This window comes from Balaenoptera musculus, chromosome 17 (genome assembly GCF_009873245.2).
Source record: "Balaenoptera musculus isolate JJ_BM4_2016_0621 chromosome 17, mBalMus1.pri.v3, whole genome shotgun sequence".
Taxonomy (NCBI): domain Eukaryota; kingdom Metazoa; phylum Chordata; class Mammalia; order Artiodactyla; family Balaenopteridae; genus Balaenoptera; species Balaenoptera musculus.
The window spans coordinates 42,413,089-42,434,779 of NC_045801.1; positions in this window are offsets into that span (position 1 = coordinate 42,413,089).

The window sequence follows — 21,691 nt, forward strand, 5'->3', positions numbered from 1 at the left end:
ATTGCACAGGAGAGACAACCTAAACAGTCATCATGCAATAAGGTGAGCATCAGGTATCACCAAGGTGGAGCACACAGATTGCTGTGGTGATGAGAGAAGAGAGACCTTCACTTTTGCCTGAGGGTCTGGTAACCCATCACAGAAGTGACACCCAGCTGTGCCTTAGTGTTTCTCCAAATGCAGAAGGGGAGGATGAAATGGGAAATCTGGGGCATTTTAAGGGCCATGGTTGATAATACTAATGCTAATAATATAGCAATAGCTAACAATAGCTAATCATTAAGCACTCACTGTGTGCCAGGCACTGCCTAAGGGCTTTCTATGCATCATCCCATTTAATCCCCACAGAAACTCTATGAGAAAAGCACTCTTGTCAGGAAGAAACCTGAGGCTAAGGAGGTGAACCGATTCATCCTGCAGGGCACAGCTAGAGGGAAATATACCAGAATAAGGATCTCCGGAAGCCTGACTCCCAAGTTTCAGACTTTAACCACACTGCTGGACCAGCTCTCAGAAGTAAATTAGTCTGATAACACTGTACTGTATAACTGAAATTTGGAAGACAGTAGAACTGCAATGTTCTCACACACACACACAAAATGTAAATATGTGAGGTGATGATTGTGTTAATTTAAATAGTTCAATGGGAGGAATCCTTTCATAATGTGTACGTAACTCAAATCATCATGTTGTACACTTTTGAATATTGGATTGGCCAAAAAGTTCATTTGTAACATCTTACAGAAAAACTCAAACGAACTTTTTGGCCAACCAAATTTTATTTGTCAATTACTATACATCTCAATAAAACTGAAAAAAAGAAAAAGAAAAAGAAGAGAGTTAGTGATGAGACATGCTCACCAAAGTCATTCTCATCCACTGAGCTCTCCATTTCCTGGGATAAGCACGAGTGAGGGCTGGACATTGTCAAACACAAGGATTGAAGAGAGACCTTTGGGAGACCTGACTCTGAAGTTGGGCAGAGAATGACTGATGGGCGGGAGGTTCTGGAAGGGTTGCTCAAGACTGGGACCTCAGTCATTTCAACTATCAAGTATCTGCTGAAAGCTCATCCTGAGCAAAGGTCTGTGTCGGGCATTAAGGGGACTGTTGAAGGAAGTCGTGGCCTGAGAGCCAATGCTGAATGAAACAAGTATAGCGTTGAATCCCTTTGCAGGCCTGCCTGGTGTGGCACTCTGACCTGGTCTCCTGCCTCCTTCCTCTTGCTCACCATGCTTTAGCCACACTGACCATCCGGCACTTCCTTGAGGAGGCTGAATGCCTTCCATTTCGTTCCTTTATGCGTGCCTTGCCTGGAACATTCTCCCAGCTCCAGCCTCTTTTGTATGGCTTGCCTTTTCTCTTGCTTTAGGTCTCTGTAAAGTTGGTCTCCTCTGAGCTGTCCTGCCAGTTATTTTCTACCTGTTAATTTTCTTCTTAGCACTTTTCATAGTGTATAATATATCCTTTATTAGTTTGCATCTTTGCGGGCAGAAATTTTGTTCACTGTTGTGTCCCAGCACTGAGCATGGTGCTGGCATATAGTAGACACTCCCTATTTGAATGGATGAATGGCTTAGCTTAGAATCTAATTATGGAGCCAAGAGGTACATCTATAATACAGAAAATAGCTGCTGAACTTCTCAAGGAATGGAGAGATTGGTGTGGGTGGAAACTGTCAAGGAGACGCAAGCATTGAACAGGGTGGGCAGAATTCAGACACTTAGGGATGGCCTTGGAGAAAAACCAGCTGGGGGAGATAATGCAGTCTGTGGGAGAACAAAAAATAGTTTTCTCTTCCCTGCAGGTTTGAAGCACCTTTATTTTCAGTATCTGGAATCACCCTAGCTTTCCTTACCTCCTGAGCTCTCCTTCAACTTACTGTAACATGGGTGAAAGCCATGGCGGCCAGTTGTCCAGCCTTCTCTCCCCAGAGTGCTTTGGTGGGCTCCCTTAGGGGACCAAACACAACATTGAGACTAAACTCTCATATGGCTCCTCAGCCTAGGAATGAGGATGTTTTGGGGAAACCATTATGGATGCTGTTCTCACTTCGAGCATTGTGAACAAAGTGATTCCCAATGTCCAGAAAGGACCTCAGATGGCCATATTTTAAAATCCCTTCAAGGATTTTAGAAGCAGAGATATAGCTCAACAATTATAGTGTCTTCAGTCAGCTATTCCTGTCCCCCCTCCACCCACTCACACAGATCTAATAGAGCACATCATTTGATTCACTCTCTTAATAGTTGTACTTGTACAACTTTGAATTTCATGGATTTCCACACCATAAATTTTGAAGGTCAAGATTTGTTACCATTTTATACATGTTTTGCCTTATTTATCTTACATGTCTAGAAGGATGTCTGTCTATAGAGTATCAAGTCTTATTTTTATTATTTATTCATGTGTTTACCTCTCCTCACCCCACCTCCTGAGGGCAGAAGACCATGTCTTATTATCATTGTAACTCTGCTGCTAGCAAAGCATCTTTAATAAAAGTCTCTTGGTAAATGTTGAATTAAATTGAAGAGTTCCAAGACCTTCCAGAAGTTCAGTTCTCTTTTTAGCGGAGCAAGTTGTCTCAATTCACCTGAGCCCAAGGTTGTTGCCTGTTAACCATATAAACCAAATTCGTGTCCTCCTTGTCAAAGACTATTAAAGAGCAGAAATCTCATTTTAGCTTTAATTGATCTGTGACTTAATTTGGGAAGCCTTGCCTTACCCAAGATTAGACATTATTGAACAAGAATACAGAAGAATGAACTAAAATAACTTTCTGCTATAATGGAACAACAATTTAAAAATTTAAGGAAAACTCTTTGCCATAAACTTCAACCCTTTAAAAAGCATCTAGTTATTTCAGAATTTGTAGGGAATATTAATTGCCACTTTTCAGCCAAGGACAACACCATGCAATGGAGCTAGGAATGAAGTCATTTTGGTATGTGTTTTCTGGAACTGTGCCCTGAATAGTTTTCTTCTTGACATATGTCCAGCTCTTTAATACAGCTTAACATTAGTAATGCTCATAGTTTGTTTATAAAAATCATGTTTAGAATATAAAGGAAGCATGGAAAAATGCTCAGAGTGAGGGAAAGGAGAGAAAAGTAAGGAAAAAAGCAGTTGTTGAGGATGAGTGAGCATTTACCCTGAGAGTGCATGATGAGATTGCTCTGTCAATGAGAACCTTATCTAAAGAGTCATCCCAATGATTGACATGACATTTGCTCCCTGAATTAGGACACTCTGAATTTAGCTAAGGATTATCTTCTTCAGATTCATGCATTACTCACTTAATCCACAAACGACTATTTATTACTTTTTTATTCCTATGAAGCAGGCAGAAGCAGTGGTAACAACCCCTATAGCTTTTGTTCATGCAGTTTCCTCTCCATTAATCTCATTCAACAGAACTCTGTCAAGTCTTCAGAAGGAATTGTGGATGTTCCCAGACTCCAGGTTCAAGGACTCTTCCACCAAGTGATTATTAAGTAAATGTTTGCAGTAATATTTACCCATTTTGGACTGTTCCTATCTCTGGTGTTTCACCACAATCAGAGCCTGATCCTAAGATCAACTGGGAAACATTTTAAGGAAATAAAAGGTAAAATCCCTTTGTGAGGGTGGAACTATGGAATTACAGAGAGACTTGGTAAATTCTCCCCAGCAGCTGGGAACAGTCAGCCAGAGAGTGATGCAGAATTCATAAACCATGTTAAAAGTTTTGGTGCCCTGGAAAAAGCTCTGAAATGTTCCAATCATTAAATTACTCAACTGAAATCACTTTCAGATGAGCAAATTCAGAGCAAACATTACCAAGCTTTTAAACTACATCATATGTTCCAAAAGTAAAATGGAAAACAATAAAGCAGAAAGGTCTGTTCCCTCACTGGCTTATGCAGGTGATTTCAGATTTAATACAAAGAAATCTCCAGTATGTCTGCCATCAGTGCCAATAATGTGAATAAGCTTGGACCACTGATTCCAAGGAGTTTAATCTTTAAATGGTTCTGCCAATTAGAGTGGTTAATGTCAGGACACTTCATACGTGGTAGATGTTCAGTAATGTTCATTTCACTGATACATAAACACATGGATAAATAACATGTGATGAAGAGAATAAGGTGAAAACTCCTTATTTTAAGATAAGGATAAAGGGCATAAGATAGCCCTATGAAAGAGGGTAAAAACAGAGGTCAAAAAAGTAAGACAAAAACTTGCAGACTAAAGGGTTGACAAAAATCAGAGAGGAAAATTATAGAAAGGAGTAAGTGGTTGACAAGATCAAATGTAGTGAGATGCCTTGGACTGATAAGTGTCAAGTGGATTTAATAACAAAGTGGTAATCTGGATGATGATAGTTGCAATTTGCATATAAGACCAATTAAGTAGGCAGGCTTCACCACTACCTCCAACTTCCCGCGTTCACACCCTTGTATAATCTCCTACCAGGAGTGTGGGCTGGATTTAGTGACAGAATCCTAGTGAATAGAATCTGGCAGAAGTTAGGGATGTCACTTCTGGTGTTAGGTAGCAGAAAGACTGTGGCTTCTCTCTTGGGCTGCCCTCTCATTCTCACTCTTTGATTTGCTTTTCCTGGGGAAGCCAATTGCCACATTGTGAGCTGTCCTAAGGAGAGAGTCACATGACAAAACCCCTAATGTTTCTGGCTGGTAGCCAGGGTGGACCTGAGGCCTGCCAGCAGCCATATGTACCTAAGCACATTTCTGCAGTCACTTACCCTGTTAGGAATATGTATTAATAGACATGGATTATTTTCATTGGTCTCAAGAAGTACTGCTATGCTATTGCTGAAGATCACAGGGTAGCCATTCTCTCACCTAACAGCAAAGAGTGGTGGCCCTATGGGCTTAAGGATAACTATGGAAGACATCCCTCCTAAATGACTGAGCTAAGAAGACGTATGTCTTCTCATATTCAATTTACTCTTTAGTCTCCCAATTCATGGTTTCACATATTGCTTCAAGGTCCATTTAGAAAATTCTAATCTGTTTTGACTAAATAGACAAAATAGATAACTAAGAGCCAAAACAAAATATTTCAGAAATTGTGATCTTTTAAAATGGGATGTGTTTTAAAGTCACTTTCTCTTTTGAAAAAAAAATACCTGAAGAAAAACATTTTAACAGGATTGATTAACACAGCCATTTGGTTGTGGTTATTTTGATATAGAAAGTATTTTTTTTTATTTATTTTTTATTTTTTTTATATTTTATTTTTGGCTGTGTTGGGTCCTCGTTTCTGTGCGAGGGCTCTCTCCAGTTGCGGCGAGCGGGGTCCACTCTTCATCGCGGTGCGCAGGCCTCTCACCATCGCGGCCTCTCTCTGTTGCGGAGCACAGGCTCCAGACGCGCAGGCTCAGCAGTTGTGGCTCACGGGCCCAGTTGCTCCGCGGCATGTGGGATCCTCCCAGACCAGGGCTCGAACCCGTGTCCCCTGCATTGGCAGGCAGACCCTCAACCACTGCACCACCAGGGAAGCCCATAGAAAGTATTTTGATGTAACTATTTTGATCACAGTATTCTGTTGCTTCAACAGAATGAAAAATTACTGTTTATTTTTTAAAATTACCAACTGATACACCCAATAAATTAGTGGATATTTCTATTCTGATCCTCCCCTATCCTAGATCACTTTGATCTTAATTTCCAGGTACAAGTTGACGATGGGATGAAACTTGGGGATTGGGTAAGGATGACAACTTCACAGTATTGCAGAATGATATTTAAAATGTAAAATTTTACATTACAAGGAACTAGCAGACTAGGATGCCAAAACAGCTGTATTTGAGTGTTTAAAGACAAAATATTGAGATCAGTAGAGCTATAAATAAGAACTGGAATGGAAATTCTAGACATAAAAACCACAATATCTGAAATTTTAAAAAGTTCACTGGATGATATTAATAGCCAATTAGCCACTACAGGAGAAAAGATTAGTGAATTTGAAGACATAACAATAGAATCTATACAAACTGAAGCAGAGAGAAAAAAGACTGTAGAAAATGAGCAACTCAGTAGAATGAAAAGACAAGTCACAGACTGTGAAAAAATATTTGCAAAAGACATATATGAAAAGGGATTGTTACCCAAAATACATGAATAACTCATAAAACTCAACAATAAGAAAATGAACCTGATTTAAAAATGGGCAAAAGACCTAAACAGAGGCCACACTAAAGAAGATATTCAGATAAAAAAGTACATGAAAATATAGTCAACATCATATGTCATTAGGGAATTGCAAATTAAAAAAACAATGAGACACCACTACAAAAAATTTAGAAAACATTTAGATTTAAATGAAAATTAAAACACAACATATAAAATGTGTAGGATTCAGCTAAAGCAGTTCCTAAGAGGGAATTTTATAACTCTACAAGCTTATATTAGAAAAAAGGAGGGCCAAAATCAATGATCTAAAATGTCACCCTATAAAACAAGAAAAAGAAGGGTAAGTTAAACCTAAGGTAACAAGAAGGAAGAAAATAATAAAGAGCAGAAAACAATAAATTAGAAAATGGAAAGAAATAGCAAAAATCAATTTATGTAAAAGCTGATTCTTTGAAAAGATCAATGAGGGGCTTCCCTGGTGGCGCAGTGGTTGAGAATCTGCCTGCCAATGCAGGGGACATGGGTTCGAGCCCTTGTCTGGGAAGATCCCACATGTTGCGGAGCAACTGGGCCTGTGAGCCACAATTACCGAGCTTGCGCATCTGGAGCCTGTGCTCTGCAACAAGAGAGGCCACGATAGTGAGAGGCCTGTGCACCGCGATGAAGAGTGGCCCCTGCTTGCCACAACTAGAGAAAGCCCTCGCACAGAAACAAAGACCCAACACAGCCATAAATAAATAAATTAATTAATTAAAAAAAAAAGATCAATGAAATTGATGAACATTTAGCTGGACTGATCACAGAGAGAGAGAGAGAGAGAAGACACAAACTACCAATATCAGAAATGAAAGAAGGAACATCACTATAGATCTTATAGACATTAAAATGATAATAAGGTAATATTATGGGCAACTTTATACCAACAAATTTAAAAATTTAGACAAAATGGACAAATTCTTGAAAGACTCAAATTACCAAAACTGACTCAGGAATAAGTAGATGATACTTATGGAGTCAACCTAGCACTGATTCACTGAATGCTATTGAAAATGACTGGTTTTGATCAGATTTTATCTAAATACATCAGTGGACCAAAATTACAGAATATTTGAACAAGATTAGGGTGTCCAACTAAAGCCAAACAACCCATTAAATAATAAAATATACAATGCAATTGATGGCTGCACCACCAAACAAATCAAATATTTTTCACTGAGTTGCTGAACAACTTGAGTCAGTTATTTAGGAGTTTTATAAACCTAACCTTCAAGATTTAGATGTGAAGGCATTGTGGGTTGGCTTACTCAACAGCCTTTCCCCTTCCCTCTTGCTTATTTTCTAAGCCTCCCTTGCAGCTAAATAAAGGTGGCCATATGCACCAATCTGGCAAGAGTTATAAGCAGATGTCTGCTAGAGGGTGGGGGAAACACCTTGATAAAAGGAAACAAAGTTCAGCAGCCGTCTTGCAAATGAGAAAATTGCAGAGTCAGTAGTCCTAACATTTTTAGCTGTTGAATCAGTAATGGAAATAATGGCCTTCCTATTGATTTTTTATTGTTGTTATGTGAGAAAAATATTTATTTAAACAGTTGATGTTGAGCTTTCATTTACTTGCAACTAAACACAGTCTTAACCAAAGAAGACTAGGGCACATTTATATACCCCCATAATGAAGGAAACAACTAAGGCAAAAAGGGAGCCATCATTCAGCTCTTCCCTTGACTGGCTACAAAATCTTAGAACCATTACTTAGCATCAATGAACCTGAGTTTTGACACCAATATATTAATAAAAATAATAGCAACAATAATAGCTATCTAGTAAAAACAGTGCTGAGAGAGGGAAGAAAGAGGCTTCAGAATCCCTTTTGGCCACTGGAAAGAAAGACAGTATGTCAATACAGGAATTTTTTACACATCAGAATTGCTAAATCTAGGCTGTGATTCTCCATGTGGCATAATAAAACTTCACTAAGCATCAGTTTTAGTATGAATATGAAGAGTCTTGAAATTTTTTAGAGGCACTGACACTAAGAAGGAGTCAACTCCTAAGAGGAACAGGAAAAGTAAATTAAGCACATTCAGTGTTCCCCCAACAGAAGCCTGTGACAATATTTCATATGAAGGAATCTTTGCCTCTGTGATTCACTGCAAATCCCATGACCCGTGTTTCTTTTTACATGACAAACCACCAGGGTTCCCCCAGAATAACTCCTTGTTTAGCAGATATTTGTGGTCAAGGTTCAGAGAAGATTTTTGCCCATAAATGGCTTGTGCTCTATCCAGTTGGAGGAAAGGAGGTCTCATGGAATTTCAGAAGACTGCAACTGCCCAGGGAAATCCATGCAAACCAAATGGGCATGTAAGCAAACAGAGCAGGCCACAGTCATGAGCCACTTCCAGTTGAAAAGGAAAGGTAATAAGATTGGAATACACACAACCATGGTGCCTTACCTTTCTTTCTTGAAGCATGGAACTCTGTTAGCTTGCTAGGCTAATTGGTTTCCTGTATAAAAAGAAAGGCTCTGACATCACCCAGCTCCACCACTTACCAACCGGCTGAGTTGATATTGGGGAAGTAAACAAGTTGTGTCTCAGTTTTATCATATGTAAAATAAGGATAATAATAGCCCCTCAATAATAATAATAATAATAATAATAATAATAATAATAATAACAATAATATTAAATTTATTGAGCATTTATCTTATACAGAACACTATTTTAAGCACATTAAGTATGTTAAACTCCTGTAATCTTCACAACTCTATGATGTAGACTCTATTATCATTATTGTATTTTATGTCGAAAAAAATTCAAGAAAGAGTAAGAACCTTCCTGAGGTCACATAGCTGGTAAGTGGCAGAGATTAGATAGAGGGTGATTGTCAGGATTGAATGCAATAATGTATGTATGTAAAGCCCTGCCTGGCACGTAGTAGGTATGTGCCATGATAAATGCTAGTTGTTATTTCTAGGTCACCTTTTGCCCATGATGTCACCTTAGCAACAATTACAGGAATCTATTGGAGGCCATGAGTAGGGAAAGTACCACAAATAAAAGCACTGAATCTTTTCATTGAAAACAAAGTTAGTGGGATAGGAACATGTTGGGTAAGGCAGTTGTAATAGTTTTCTTGGAAGCCTTTCGGGAGAAGCAGCCAGCACAAACCAGATACAGAGCCATTGTCAATGGAGAACTAAACTCAAGCTTAGGAGAGAAACAAATGCTGAATTCTCACAATGGCAGGGGAGCTATAAGAGAATGTAAAGTGGGTAACACTGAAACAGACACATTCCCACTTCTTTCCAAAATAATCTACAGTGATCCAATCCTTTTGTTTTTCTATTTCATAATTAAAGAGTCACTGGCTATCTTTCTGCTCCCCAGACAACCCCTTCTATTAATATGGACTCTTAGAACATTTTTTCCATTCCCCAAGATATACTTACTGCTAATCCACTCTTGATTTCATCTTTAGCCAAGCTGAATTTTATGCATCTTTACTTGTATCGCCTCCAACCCAGTTTAGAACTATTCACTGAGCTATTTTCTCAAAGATTTTTTCTGCAATCAAAAAGATTTATTCCTTAATGAACTTCATGGAAATAATTTTAAGGTTGTTTTTTTTTTTCTTTCTTTTTTACAACTCTCCAACACAGCTTTCTGTTCTGATATATGGGACCTTTGGGAACTATCTTGTGATTTGTAATATTCTCAGAGAGATGACTCCTTCCTTTCCCAGAGGTCTTGCCCTCTGACCAAGGTTAACCTCCTGTGCACACCCTTGGCTCCTTCCTCTCCTTCTTCCCCTTTGAGTCCACTCTTACTCTTCTCTTCCACCATCATCCATTGCTCCCTCTCCTGTGTCCCCACTTCCCACAGTCTCATTGACCTCTTGTCCCTTTAGCACACTAGTCCCCTCTGCTGTCTTCTTACTTCCTTCCCACAGTGGTCAGTTCTCTCCAACAAGTGGTATCACTTGTAGTTTCAGCTTTGTCACTGCCTCAGTCTTATTTCCCTTTAAAAATACCCTCTCCTTGATGACCTATGACCTCCTACTTGTCAAAGTCAACAACCTTTCCCTGGTTTTTGTCTTCCTTAAGCATTCGGTACTATTTGGTGCTGTTTACTCACCACACCCTTCCTGAAATTCTCTTCCTTCTTCTGGCTCCTCTTCCTGACAGAGGTGTTTCCTTGGGGTAGCTGTCTATCCCTGATTTCCCCAAATGAGATGTGACTTCCTCCTTCCTGCAATTGCATGTGTCTATGTCGTATCTGTTCTAGATTATTAATTCCTTGAGTGCAGCGACTTTGTTTTTATCTCTTTCTCCACATACATATATACACATACAACCTGGAACTAATACAGTGCCCTGCTCAAAGCTAGTATTTAACAACAATGAGCACAGATAGAAACATGGCCTCAAAATGTCAGGATGGAGGCCCAAAGTCTGAATGTGGCCCAAAGATTAATTTAATTTGTCCCACTTAGTTACTTTAAAAGATTTAATAATCAGCTTTTTAAAATTGGGATATTTCGGGCTTCCCCGAAATATTTCCGGTGGTGCAGTGGTTGAGAATCTGCCTGCTAATGCAGGGGACACGTGTTTGAGCCCTGGTCTGGGAAGATCCCACATGCCACGGAGCAACTAGGCCCGTGAGCCACAACTACTGAGTCTGCGCGTCTGGAGCCTGTGCTCCACAACAAGAGAGGCCGCGATAGTGAGAGGCCCGCGCACCGCGATGAAGAGTGGCCCCCGCTGGCTGCAACTGGAGAAAGCCCTCGCACAGAAACGAAGACCCAACACAGCCAAAAATAAATAAATAAAATTTAAAAAATAATAATAAATAAAATAAAATAAAATTGGGATATTTCACATAAAATATTCATATGTTTTGGTCATTTTTTTGACAAATCTGGTTTAATCTGATCTGGGTCCCTATTCCTATATGGCAACACTTAGAGGGTCTGAGCATCCACTGTCACCATGGGGAGGACACATGTCCCCAGTTTTCCACTTCACTCATTGATATTTCCTCCGTGGACCCTCTAGGTACTTTTGTTTTATGAACTCTTGATAAATGAACCAAGACAATTGGATCAAGCAGAGATAGACTTTTCAATTTCTCCATCAGTTTTCCTATCAGCTCTGTCCTTTGGCTATCTATTAAGAATTTGGAGTGAATGGCAAATTGTAAGTCTCTCTGAGCTTCCTGTAACTGGCCAGGATCTGGAGCTAATGCTTCCTCCATGAAGTCTTCCATGGTTGCTCCTGCTAATACAGGACCCTCAAACTCAACACACACACACACACACACACACACACACACACACACACACACACACACACATTTCAGTCAGCTTTGGCTATATATATGGTTTAACTTTGACCGCCTACACCATGATTGCATCTTGGGGTCTATTCCCCTCTGTTCATATGTGTCTGAGCTTTTGATTGGTGAGCAGTAGAGGAGGAAGAGCCTTGGTGGGGGCAGGGAGAAGAGGAGGAGGACATTAGAAAGGATGATTTGGTCTCTTCCTCAAGGGCTGGCCCTATGGACTGAGTGTGCCTCATGGTGAAGAGGGAGAGCCTGAAGCTGACATCAGTGTCTGGAGGGGTTCTGGGTAGAGCTGCCCAGATGCCCCAGGAGACACAAGGTGGCCAGATTTGCAAAAGAGTCCCTACTTACCTTTGTAAAGAACTTTGGCACCGCTATTTACCCAGAAGTCTGGAGAGGTTGGAAGTGGGGGAAATAGTCTCTTGGCCTGGGTAGTGGCCATCTTGTGATGGGCTGTGACTGTGGCAAGGCAGGCCAGGCTGAAGGCAATGTGGGTGACGGAGCAGAAAAGGAAGGATAGAAGAAGTGTGCACATTAACAAACTAGTTGTGGGCCACTTGTAAAGCACCTTCTGGGCCTCCCAGGAGTAAGTGGGGACACCATTACGCAAACGGGGCTTACCCAGTTATTGGGCACTGATTTACAGGTATTTGTGTTCACATTTCTATTAATTGGTGTCTTTAACAAAGAGACCTAAATAACAGTGATTTAAATGATAAGTTGACTTCCCTCTCAGGTAAAAGTACAGAGAGATAGTCCAAGGCTGATATGGCAGCTACATAATCATCACAGTCTTAGCTCCTTCTATGTTGCTGCTCTGCCATCCTGAATATGTGGCTTCCACTTCATGATTCTAGATGGCACTTCTTGCTCCTGCCATCATGTCTGCATTCCAAGCAGCAGGAAGGAAAAGGAGGGGGAAAGAATGAGGACACTGCTTCTTTTTCTTTTTTCTTTTTTTAAATTTATTTTTTATATTTATTTATTTTTTTATTGAGGTATAGTTGATGTACAATATTAGGTAAGTTTCAGGTGTACAACATAGTTACAATTTTTAAAGGTTATATTCCATTTATAGTTATACAATATTGGCTATATTCCCTGTGTTGTACAATATATCCATGCTGTTGCAAATGGCAAAATTTTTTTTTATGGCTGAGTAGTATTCCACTGTGTATACATACCATCTCTTTTTATCCATTTATCTGTTGATGGACACTTAGGTTGCTTCCATATCCTGACAATTATAAACAATGCTGCTATGAACATTGGAGTGCATGTACCTTTTTTTTTTTAATTTTAAAATATTTTATTGATAAAAATTCCAAAACAATTACAATAGTAACATCAAAGATCACAGACCACCATAATAAGTATAATAATAATAATGAAAATGTTTAAAATATTGCAAGAATTACCAAAATGTGACACAGAGATATGAAATGAGCAAATGCTGTTGGAAAACTGGTGCTGACAGACTTGCTCAACAGAGGGTTGCTAAAAACCTCCAATTTGAAAAAAAAAAAAATGCAATATCTTTGAAGCACAATAAGGCTAAGTGCAATAACACTAGGTGTGCCTGCAGTTGTAGTACTACACTTATGTTACTATTAACAGTCCTTGGTCACAGTGAAGCCCTCCAGACAAGGTGCTAAACCTTTCCTGGTTCTCAGTCACTTGTCTCAAGATTCCTATTTACTACTCACTCTTAAAGTCAGCATCCCACAGTTTAACATATTTAAATGTCCTCTAGTTTCTTCATGTGCTTTAGTCTTCTTAATTGTAAGTATTATAGGGCAGAGACCATGTCTTGAATTCTCAGAGATTCTGATTCAGCTAAGCTAGCATGGGGTGCAACAGTTTGTTATAAGCACCTGAAGTGATTCTAACGCAGGTGGTTTATGCAGACCACATTTTGAGAAACAATAAGATAATGGTTTAGAGTGAGCTCTGGAGCCAGGCTGCTAGTGAGTGGTTGTAGACGTGGGCAAGTCAACTTGCCTCTCTTATGCTCAGTTTTCTTGTCTGTGAAAAATGAATAATAGTATCTGCCTCACAAAAGTTGCTGTGAGGATTGAATGACATATATTGATTTAAAGCATGTCTCATTTGATGTGCCTGACCCACTATAAGTGCTCAATAAACAGTAGCTCTTATTCCTGTAATGCTATTTATATTAATCACTGCACATATCTTTTTGAGTTAGTGTTTTTATTTTTTTCAGATATACACCCAAGAGTGGAACTGCTGAATTTTATGGTTGTTCTCTTTTTAGTTTTTTGAAAAACCTCCGTACTGTTTTCCACAGTGGCTGCACCAATTTACATTCCCATCAACAACAGTGTACAAGTGTTGTTTTACACTCCACATCCTCACCAACATTTGTTATTCGTATTCTTTTTGATGATAGTCATTCTGACAGCTGTGAGGTGATATCTCTTTGTGGTTTTAATTTGCATTTCTCTGATGATTAACAATGTTGAGCACCTCTTCATGTGCCTGCTGACCATCTGTATGTCTTCTTTGGTAAAATGTCTATTCAGGTCTTCTGCCCATTTTAAAATTGGTTTGTTTGTTTTTATGATGTTGAGTTGTGTGAACTGTTTATATATGTTGGATATTAACCCTTATCAGTCTTATCATTTGCAAGTAAATATTTTTTCCCATCCAGTAGGTTGTGTTTTTGTTTTGTCTTTTCTGTGTAAAAGCTTTTAAGTTTAATTCAGTATCATTTGTTTATTTTTGCTTTTGTTTCCTTTACCTTAGTAGACAGATCCAAAAAAAGATTGCTTTGATTTACATCAAAGAGTGTTCTGCCTATATTTCCCTCTAGGAGTTTTATGGTTTTGGTCTAACATTTTGGTCTTTAATCCATTTTGGGTTTATTTTTGTATATGGTGTGAGAAAATGTTCTAATATCATTCTTTTACATGTAGCTGTTCAGTTTTCTCAGCACCACTTATTGAAGAGACTGTCTTCTCCATTGTATTTTCTTTCCTCCTTTGTCGTAGATTAATTGGCCGTAAGTGCCTGGGTTTGTTTCTGGGCTCTGTATTCTATTCCATTGATCTATGTGTCTGTTTTTGTGCCAGTACCATACTGTTTTGATTACTGTAGCTTTGTAGTATAGTCTGAAGTCAGGGAGCATGATACCTCTACCTCTGTTCTTCTTTCTCAACATGGCTTTGGCTATTCAATGTCTTTTGTGTTTCCATACAAATTTTAAAACTATTTGTTCTAGTTCTGTGAAAAATGCCACTGGTATTTTGATAGGGACTACATTGAACCTGCAGATTGCCTTGGGGTTATGGGCATTTTTACAATATTAATTCTTCCAATCCATGAACATGGTATATCTTTCCATCTGTTTATGTTGTCTTCAATTTCTTTCATGAGCCTCTTATAGTTTTCTGAGTACACATCTTTTACCTCTTTAGCCAGGTTTATTCCTAAGTATTTTATTCTTTTTCATGCAACGGTAAGTGGGATTGTTTCCTTAATTTCTCTTTCTGACAGTTCATTGTTAATGTATAGCAATGCAACAGATTTCTTTATGTTAATTTTGTATCCTGCAACTTTACTGAATTCACTGATGAGATCTAGTAGTTTTTTGACAGTGTCTTTAGGATTTTCTATGTATAGTATCATGTCATTTGTAAACTAACAATTTTACTTATTCCTTTCCAATTTGGATTACTTTTATTTCTTTGTCTTCTCTGATTGCTGTGGCTAGGACTTCTAAAACTGTTGAATAAGAGTGGTGAGAGTGGACCTCCTTGTCTTGTTCCTGATCTTAGAGGAAATGCTTTCAGTTTTTCACCATTGAGAATGGTGTTTGCTGTGGGTTTGTTGTATATGGCTTTTATTATGTTGAGGTACATCCCCTCTGTGCCCATTTTTTGGGCAAGTTTTTAATCAAAACCTTTTTCTGAATCATTTGAGGTTATCATATGGTTTTTATTCTTCAATCTATTCATGTGGTTATATCACATTGATTGAGTTTGCAGATATTGAAACATCATTGCCTCCCCGGAGTAAATCCACTTACTCATGGTGTATGATCCTTTTCATATATTATTGCAGGGGTTCCCAACCCCTGAGCTGCAGACCGCTACCAGTCCGCAGTCTGTTAGGAACTGGACCACACAGCAGGTGGTGAGAAGTGGGCGAGTGTGCGAAGCTTCATCTGCTGCTCCCCATCACTGGCATTACTGCCTGAACCACCCCCCAACCCAGGCCATGGAAAAATTGTCTTCCATGAAACTGGTCCCTGGTGCCAAAAAGGTTGGGGACCACTGTATTATTGGATTTGGTTTGCTAGTATTTTGTTGAGAATTTTTGCATCTATGTTCATCAGTGATATTGGCCCATAGTTTTCTTTTTTTGTGATATTTTTGTCTGGTTTTGGTAACAGGGTGATGCTGGCCTTGTAGAATGAACATTTGGAAGTGTTCCTTCCCCTGCAATTTTTTGGAATAGTTTGAGAAAGATTGGTGTTAACTCTTCTCTAAATATTTGGTAGAATTAACCTGTGAAGCCATCTGGTACTGGACTTTTGTTGTTGGGAGTTTTTTTTATTACTGATTCAATTTCAGTACTGGTAATTGGTCTGGTCATATTGTGTATTTCTTCCTGGTTGTGTTTTGGGAGACTGTACATATCTAGGACTTTGTTAATTTCTTTTAGTTTGTACATTTTATTGGCAAATAGTTGTTTGTAGTAGTCTCTTATGATCCTTTGAATTTCTGTGGTGTTGGTTGTAACTGCTTTTTCATTTCTGATTTTATTGATTTAGGTCCTCTTTTTTTTTCTTGATGATTCTGGCTAAAGGTTTATCAATTTTGTTTATCTTTTCAAAGAACCAGCCCTTAGTTTCATTAATCTTTTCTATTGCTTTTTAGTCTCTATTATTTCTGTTCTGCTCTTTATGATATCTTTCCTTCTATTAATTTTGGGTTTTATTTCTTCTTCTTCTAGCTCCTTTAGGTGTAAGGTTATGTTGTTTATTTGATATTTTTCTTAGTTCCTGAGGTAAGCCTATATCACTATACACTTCCCTCTTAGAACTGCTTTTGCTGCATACCATAGATTTTGGATCATTGTGTTTTCATTTGTCTCCTGGTATTTTTTGATTTTCTCTTTGATTTCTTCAGTGATCCATTGGTTATTTAGTAGCATATTTTTTAGACTCCATGTGTTTGTGTTTTTGCAGGGGTTTCTTTGAAGTTGATTGTTTTGGCCTGCTACTGGGCTGGGCCAGGGCCCAGCTGGTCCCAGGGCAGGATCTGGACTGCTAGTGGGTGGGCTGGGTCAGCAGGCTGTGGGATGTTGGGTTTCTTGAAGGTAGTGTCTGTCCACTGGTGGGTAAACCTGGGACTGAGGCTAGAACAGGTTCACCAGTTGGTAGGGCTGGGGACCAGCTGGTCCCAAGGCAGGATCTGGCCTGCTGGTCAGTGGGCCAGATCCATAGACTGCAGGGCTGCAGTTTTCTTGTGGCTGGTGTCTGCCCCTTGGTAAGGCTTGTCCCAAGGCTAGAGCAGGTTCCCTGGAGGGTGGGGCCAGGGCCCAGGGGATCTAGGGCTGAGGACTGCCCACTGGTGGGTAGAGCTCGGTCCTGGGGTCTCTGGTTGGAGGGCCCTGGTTGGGGGGAGGTGGTCTCATGTCTGGCGCACTGGTGCATGTGGCCAGGTCCTGGGCCCTTTGGTGGTCAGGGTTATGTCCAGAGGAAGCTGTGGGCTCAGAGGGTCTTAAGGTAGCCTGTCTGCTGGTGGATGGGGTTGTGTCCATGCCCAATTAGTTGTTTGGTCTGAGGCATCCCAACACTGGCACCTATAGACCGTTGGGCCCTGGGACTAATGAGCTAGAGGGAGGATTCCAAAATGACATTTGCCAGCACCATTGTCCACTTGGTAGAGGAGCTCCCCAAAATGACAGCTTCCAGGGTCTATGTCCCCAGGATGAGCTGCAGTTGCCTCCTTCATGTCCAGAAGACTCTCCAAGATCAGCAGATAGGTCTGACCCAGGCTCCTACCAAACTACTGCTTCTGTCCTGTGTCCCAGAGGGTGTGAGGTTTAGTATGTGCCCTTTAAGAGTGACATCGCTATTTCCTCCAGCTCTGGGACTCCTGAAAGCAAGCCCAACTGGCCTTCAAAGCCAAACGCTATGGGGACTCATCTTCCTGGCACAGGACTCCCCAGGCTGTAGAGCCTGACATGGGTCTTGGACCTCTCACTCCTTGGAGAGAATCTCTGCAATTGTAATTATTTTCCTGTTTGTGGGTTTCCCACCCAAGGGTATGGGACTTGACTACATAGTGATTCCGCCCTCCTACCCAACTCTTGTGGTTCCTTTAGTTATCTTTAGTTGTAGGAGATATTTTTCTGGTAGGTTATGGTCTTTTTCACCAATGGTTGCTCTGCAAATAGTTGTGATTTTGGTGTACCTGTGCGAGGAGGTGAGCTCAGGGTCTTTCTACTTTGCCATCATCGCTTCTTTTTAAAGGCACAATTAAGAAATTGTGAAGACCACTTCTTCTTATATCCCATTGGCCAGAACTTTGTTATAGGGTCATTCCTATCTACAAGGGAGGCTGGGAAATACAGTGTTTAGCTTGGTTATAATGCACCCACATAAACATTCTCTTTCCTAGGAGAAGGGGAGAATGAATTTTGGATTTCATCTGGAAGTCTATTTTACAACAGCTGTTTCCAATAGACTGAAAGCTCATGGAAGACCAGGTCTTTGGCAACACTTATTACACTAAGTACTAGCATAATATATATGCATAGTTGGTTCATAAACAAGAACTGCCATGAAATCTTCTCTTGCCATCCTGGTCACTATGGGCTAGTCATGGAGTTAGTGCATGCACCTGCAATAGAAGCTGATCATCACAGAATCAGTGTCTTCTCTACTGCTTTCTAGCTGGGGGGTCTTTGAACAAGTCAGCATGGAATCGAGTCTCTTCATCTATTCAGTGGGAATAATAATACCTACTGTCACAGTGTTGTTAGGATTAAAGGTATGCTTAGTGTTTGGTACTCAGTCAGTGCTCTATAAATGTTTTAAGAAACTAGAATCACAAGTAGATTATCCTATAGCTGATAGGGACAGAGTAAAGGGACAAAGTAGGTGATTAAATAGTTAATCCCACTAAGGGATAGTAAGTAAAAAAAAAAAGTATGGGAGACCCCTGTAAGTTAATGATCACTCAAGAAAGCAGGCTTGCTTAACAACAAGACCAAGCAGGCTTGCTTAGCAATAAAGCCATGCAACAGAAGCATGAGACAAGTCCTGAAACATTTAAACAATGGTGGAATGAGATGCACATTGTGCCCAGTGAGGTCAGTAAGTTAATGATTCCTAGGACATGTTCCTCTGTGCACACTAAAAACAAAAATATAAGGAAAAGGTGACATTATACTGAAGCCTGAGATGGTTTACCATACTTTAGTATATGTTATTTGCCTTTTTGCTCATCTCGGTTGCACCATGACAATCCCAGTTTGACCATGTAGGGACAAGAAAACTACCCCACCCAATGTGGAGGAGGAACTGATAATGGAAGCTTGTCTACACAAGAATGAGGAAGAAGGTGGTCTTCTCCCCCCACCCCCCACTTTTCCTCTGATTATAAAACTGTAGCCCACTAAGTTCTTGGGGTGGCACCCTCTTGCCCACCTGCTTGTAAACCTCACAAGTGTCCTATTCTAATAAATCACTTCTTTTCTATCACTTTGCCTCTTGCTGAATTCTTTCTGCACTGAGACATAAAGAACTGGAGCTCCTTGAAGTCCCTGAGCTGCATTTCTGTGGTTTCATAGCAACATCAGGGAGGGGCCACACAAAGAATCCCCCAGTGCACACAGCTGCTGGTAAGGAATACAGAATAGTTCTGGGTAGGTGTGTGCTTGCTTGAGGAAACCCAATTTATAATCATCTTTATAAACAACCAAAGAAAATCCTCAGCAAGTAACATTAGGAGGCCAATAGCTTGAATTTCTCCACTGATTTATGATATAGCTTTTCTCAGCACGACTCTTTTGCCAGGTACCAAGAGAGATACTGGGAATGTCTTCTCTCATGACAGAAGGGTACTAGTGGAAGGCAAAGAACTTTTCATCTAAAGGTTGAGCACTGCAGAATTCTAATCCTGTGGGAGGTTTGTCTATGAGACCTGCCCTAAAGGGCTTCTCCTGTTTCCAGACAATAAGAATTCTTGGCTCCAGGGCTGAATTTTTCTTGTGAACTCTCAAGGCGGTTGGCTCCTTTTGTGCTCTCTAGAAGGGTGAGAGTATAGACCTCCCTCTAAATCACACAGTCATTGCAAAAACCATGCAAGCTACCATTCCCAAAGTGCTGCCACATATTTTTTAAAGTAAATGGTCTTGAGTGTGTCACCTGCAGGAACAAGAGTCATATTGACAAACACAGTGACATGGGAAGAGCATGGATTTAGAATCAGATGGACTTTGGATCAAACCCCAGCTCCACCGCTTGGCTGAAAGAATTTGGGCAAGTTCTGTAACTTCACAAAGCCTCAGTTTCCTCTGGAGGTGAATGTATTGCCTCAATAGTATCCTTAAAAGAATCAAATCAACTAAAATCATGTATCAGAAAAGCACTTTGTACACTGAAGACCTCTGAAAACATTATTTCTAACGTTGTGAAATTGGTCAAGGGACCAATTTCATGCTTTTAAAGGGACCTCCGGGGTCCTCTACTACACAACCCCCCCGCCCCACCCCCATTAAGAGGCTAGGGTGTTATGCCACTCTGGCCTCTTATCCCTCCCCCATCTGATGAGGAATATTCAAAGAAGAATTACACTCTCTCCCTTATGATGTTGCATCCCCCACGAGGGTCTGGATCATTGTTTCCTTGGCTCCCCTCCCCTCCATGAATGGCCCCTTCTCAGACTAGTTAGCAGGTTAGACCTTGGCATCAGAGTCAGAGAAACCCCATTTTGAACTCTGTTCTCCAACTTTTGAGCTAGTTAGTTAGCTGTCTGAGTCCTGATTTTCAAGTGGGGAAAAAATAATAGCAATGTATCAGCTTTGGGCTGCAAGTAGCAAAACAATCCAACTCAAGCTGGCTTAAGCAGTAAGTTTATCTTATATAACAGGACATCCAGAAGAATTCTGGGAAGGAGACAAGATTACCCTGAAATGAAGCCAGCTTATCATTGGTGTGGGAATGCATTTGTCTTTCCTGAGGCTACACTAGGGAAGAACAAAACTGTGATTCAGTTAGAAGAAAGGGAAAAATGGATGCTGGGTGGGCAACCGAGAGTTTCTCCTGCCAGGATGCTACCAGGGTTATGTGAGGGTTAAAGAAAATTAGATGATGAAAAGGAAAACACTTGTTCCCTTAACTCACTATTCACTGAAGGCCTCTGTACTCCACGTATAGGGAGGGATTTTTCCCTTACCAAGCAATTCTCCAAATTTCAGTGGACATAAACTTGGTGTGCTACAAATTTATTATCCCTCAATTCCAACACTATATACCTGGAGATAGCATCAGATCTCACAGGTTAAGGGCTCAGTCCCAGAAGACTGCCCCACTCCCCACTTTAGATGCCAATCTCAAGTCTAGGTTATCATCTGTGCCTCTGACTAGAGGGCCATAAATAGGAGGTTCCCATGATGCCTCCTTGGGTTTGATAATTTGCTAGAGTGGCTCACAGAACTCAGAAAAACAGTTTACTTACTATGGATTATTGGTTTATTGTAAACGGATACAACTCAGGAACAGCCAGGTGGAAGAGATGTATAGGGTAATGTATGAGGCAAGGGGTATGGAGTTTCCTTTTTCTCTCAGACTCACCACCCTTCCTGCACCTCCAGCGGTTCAGCAACTGGGAAGCTCTCTGAACCCCATACTTCAGGGATTTTTATGGAGGCTTCATTACACAGGCATGACTGATGAAATCATTGGCCACTGGTGATTAAAGTCAATCTCTAGCCCCTCTCACCTACTGAGAAGTGGAGGGGTGTGAGGCTGAAAATTCCAACCCTCTAATCACTTGGCTGGTTCCCTCAGCAACCAGCTCCCATCTGTAGGGGCTTTCCGAAAGTCACCTCATTAACATAAACTCAGATGTGGTTAAAGGGGCTTGTCATGAATAACAGATGATGCTTCTTTAGCCTTTAGAGCACTTATCACTTAGGGAATTACAAGGGTTTTAGGAGCTCTGTGCCAGGAATAGG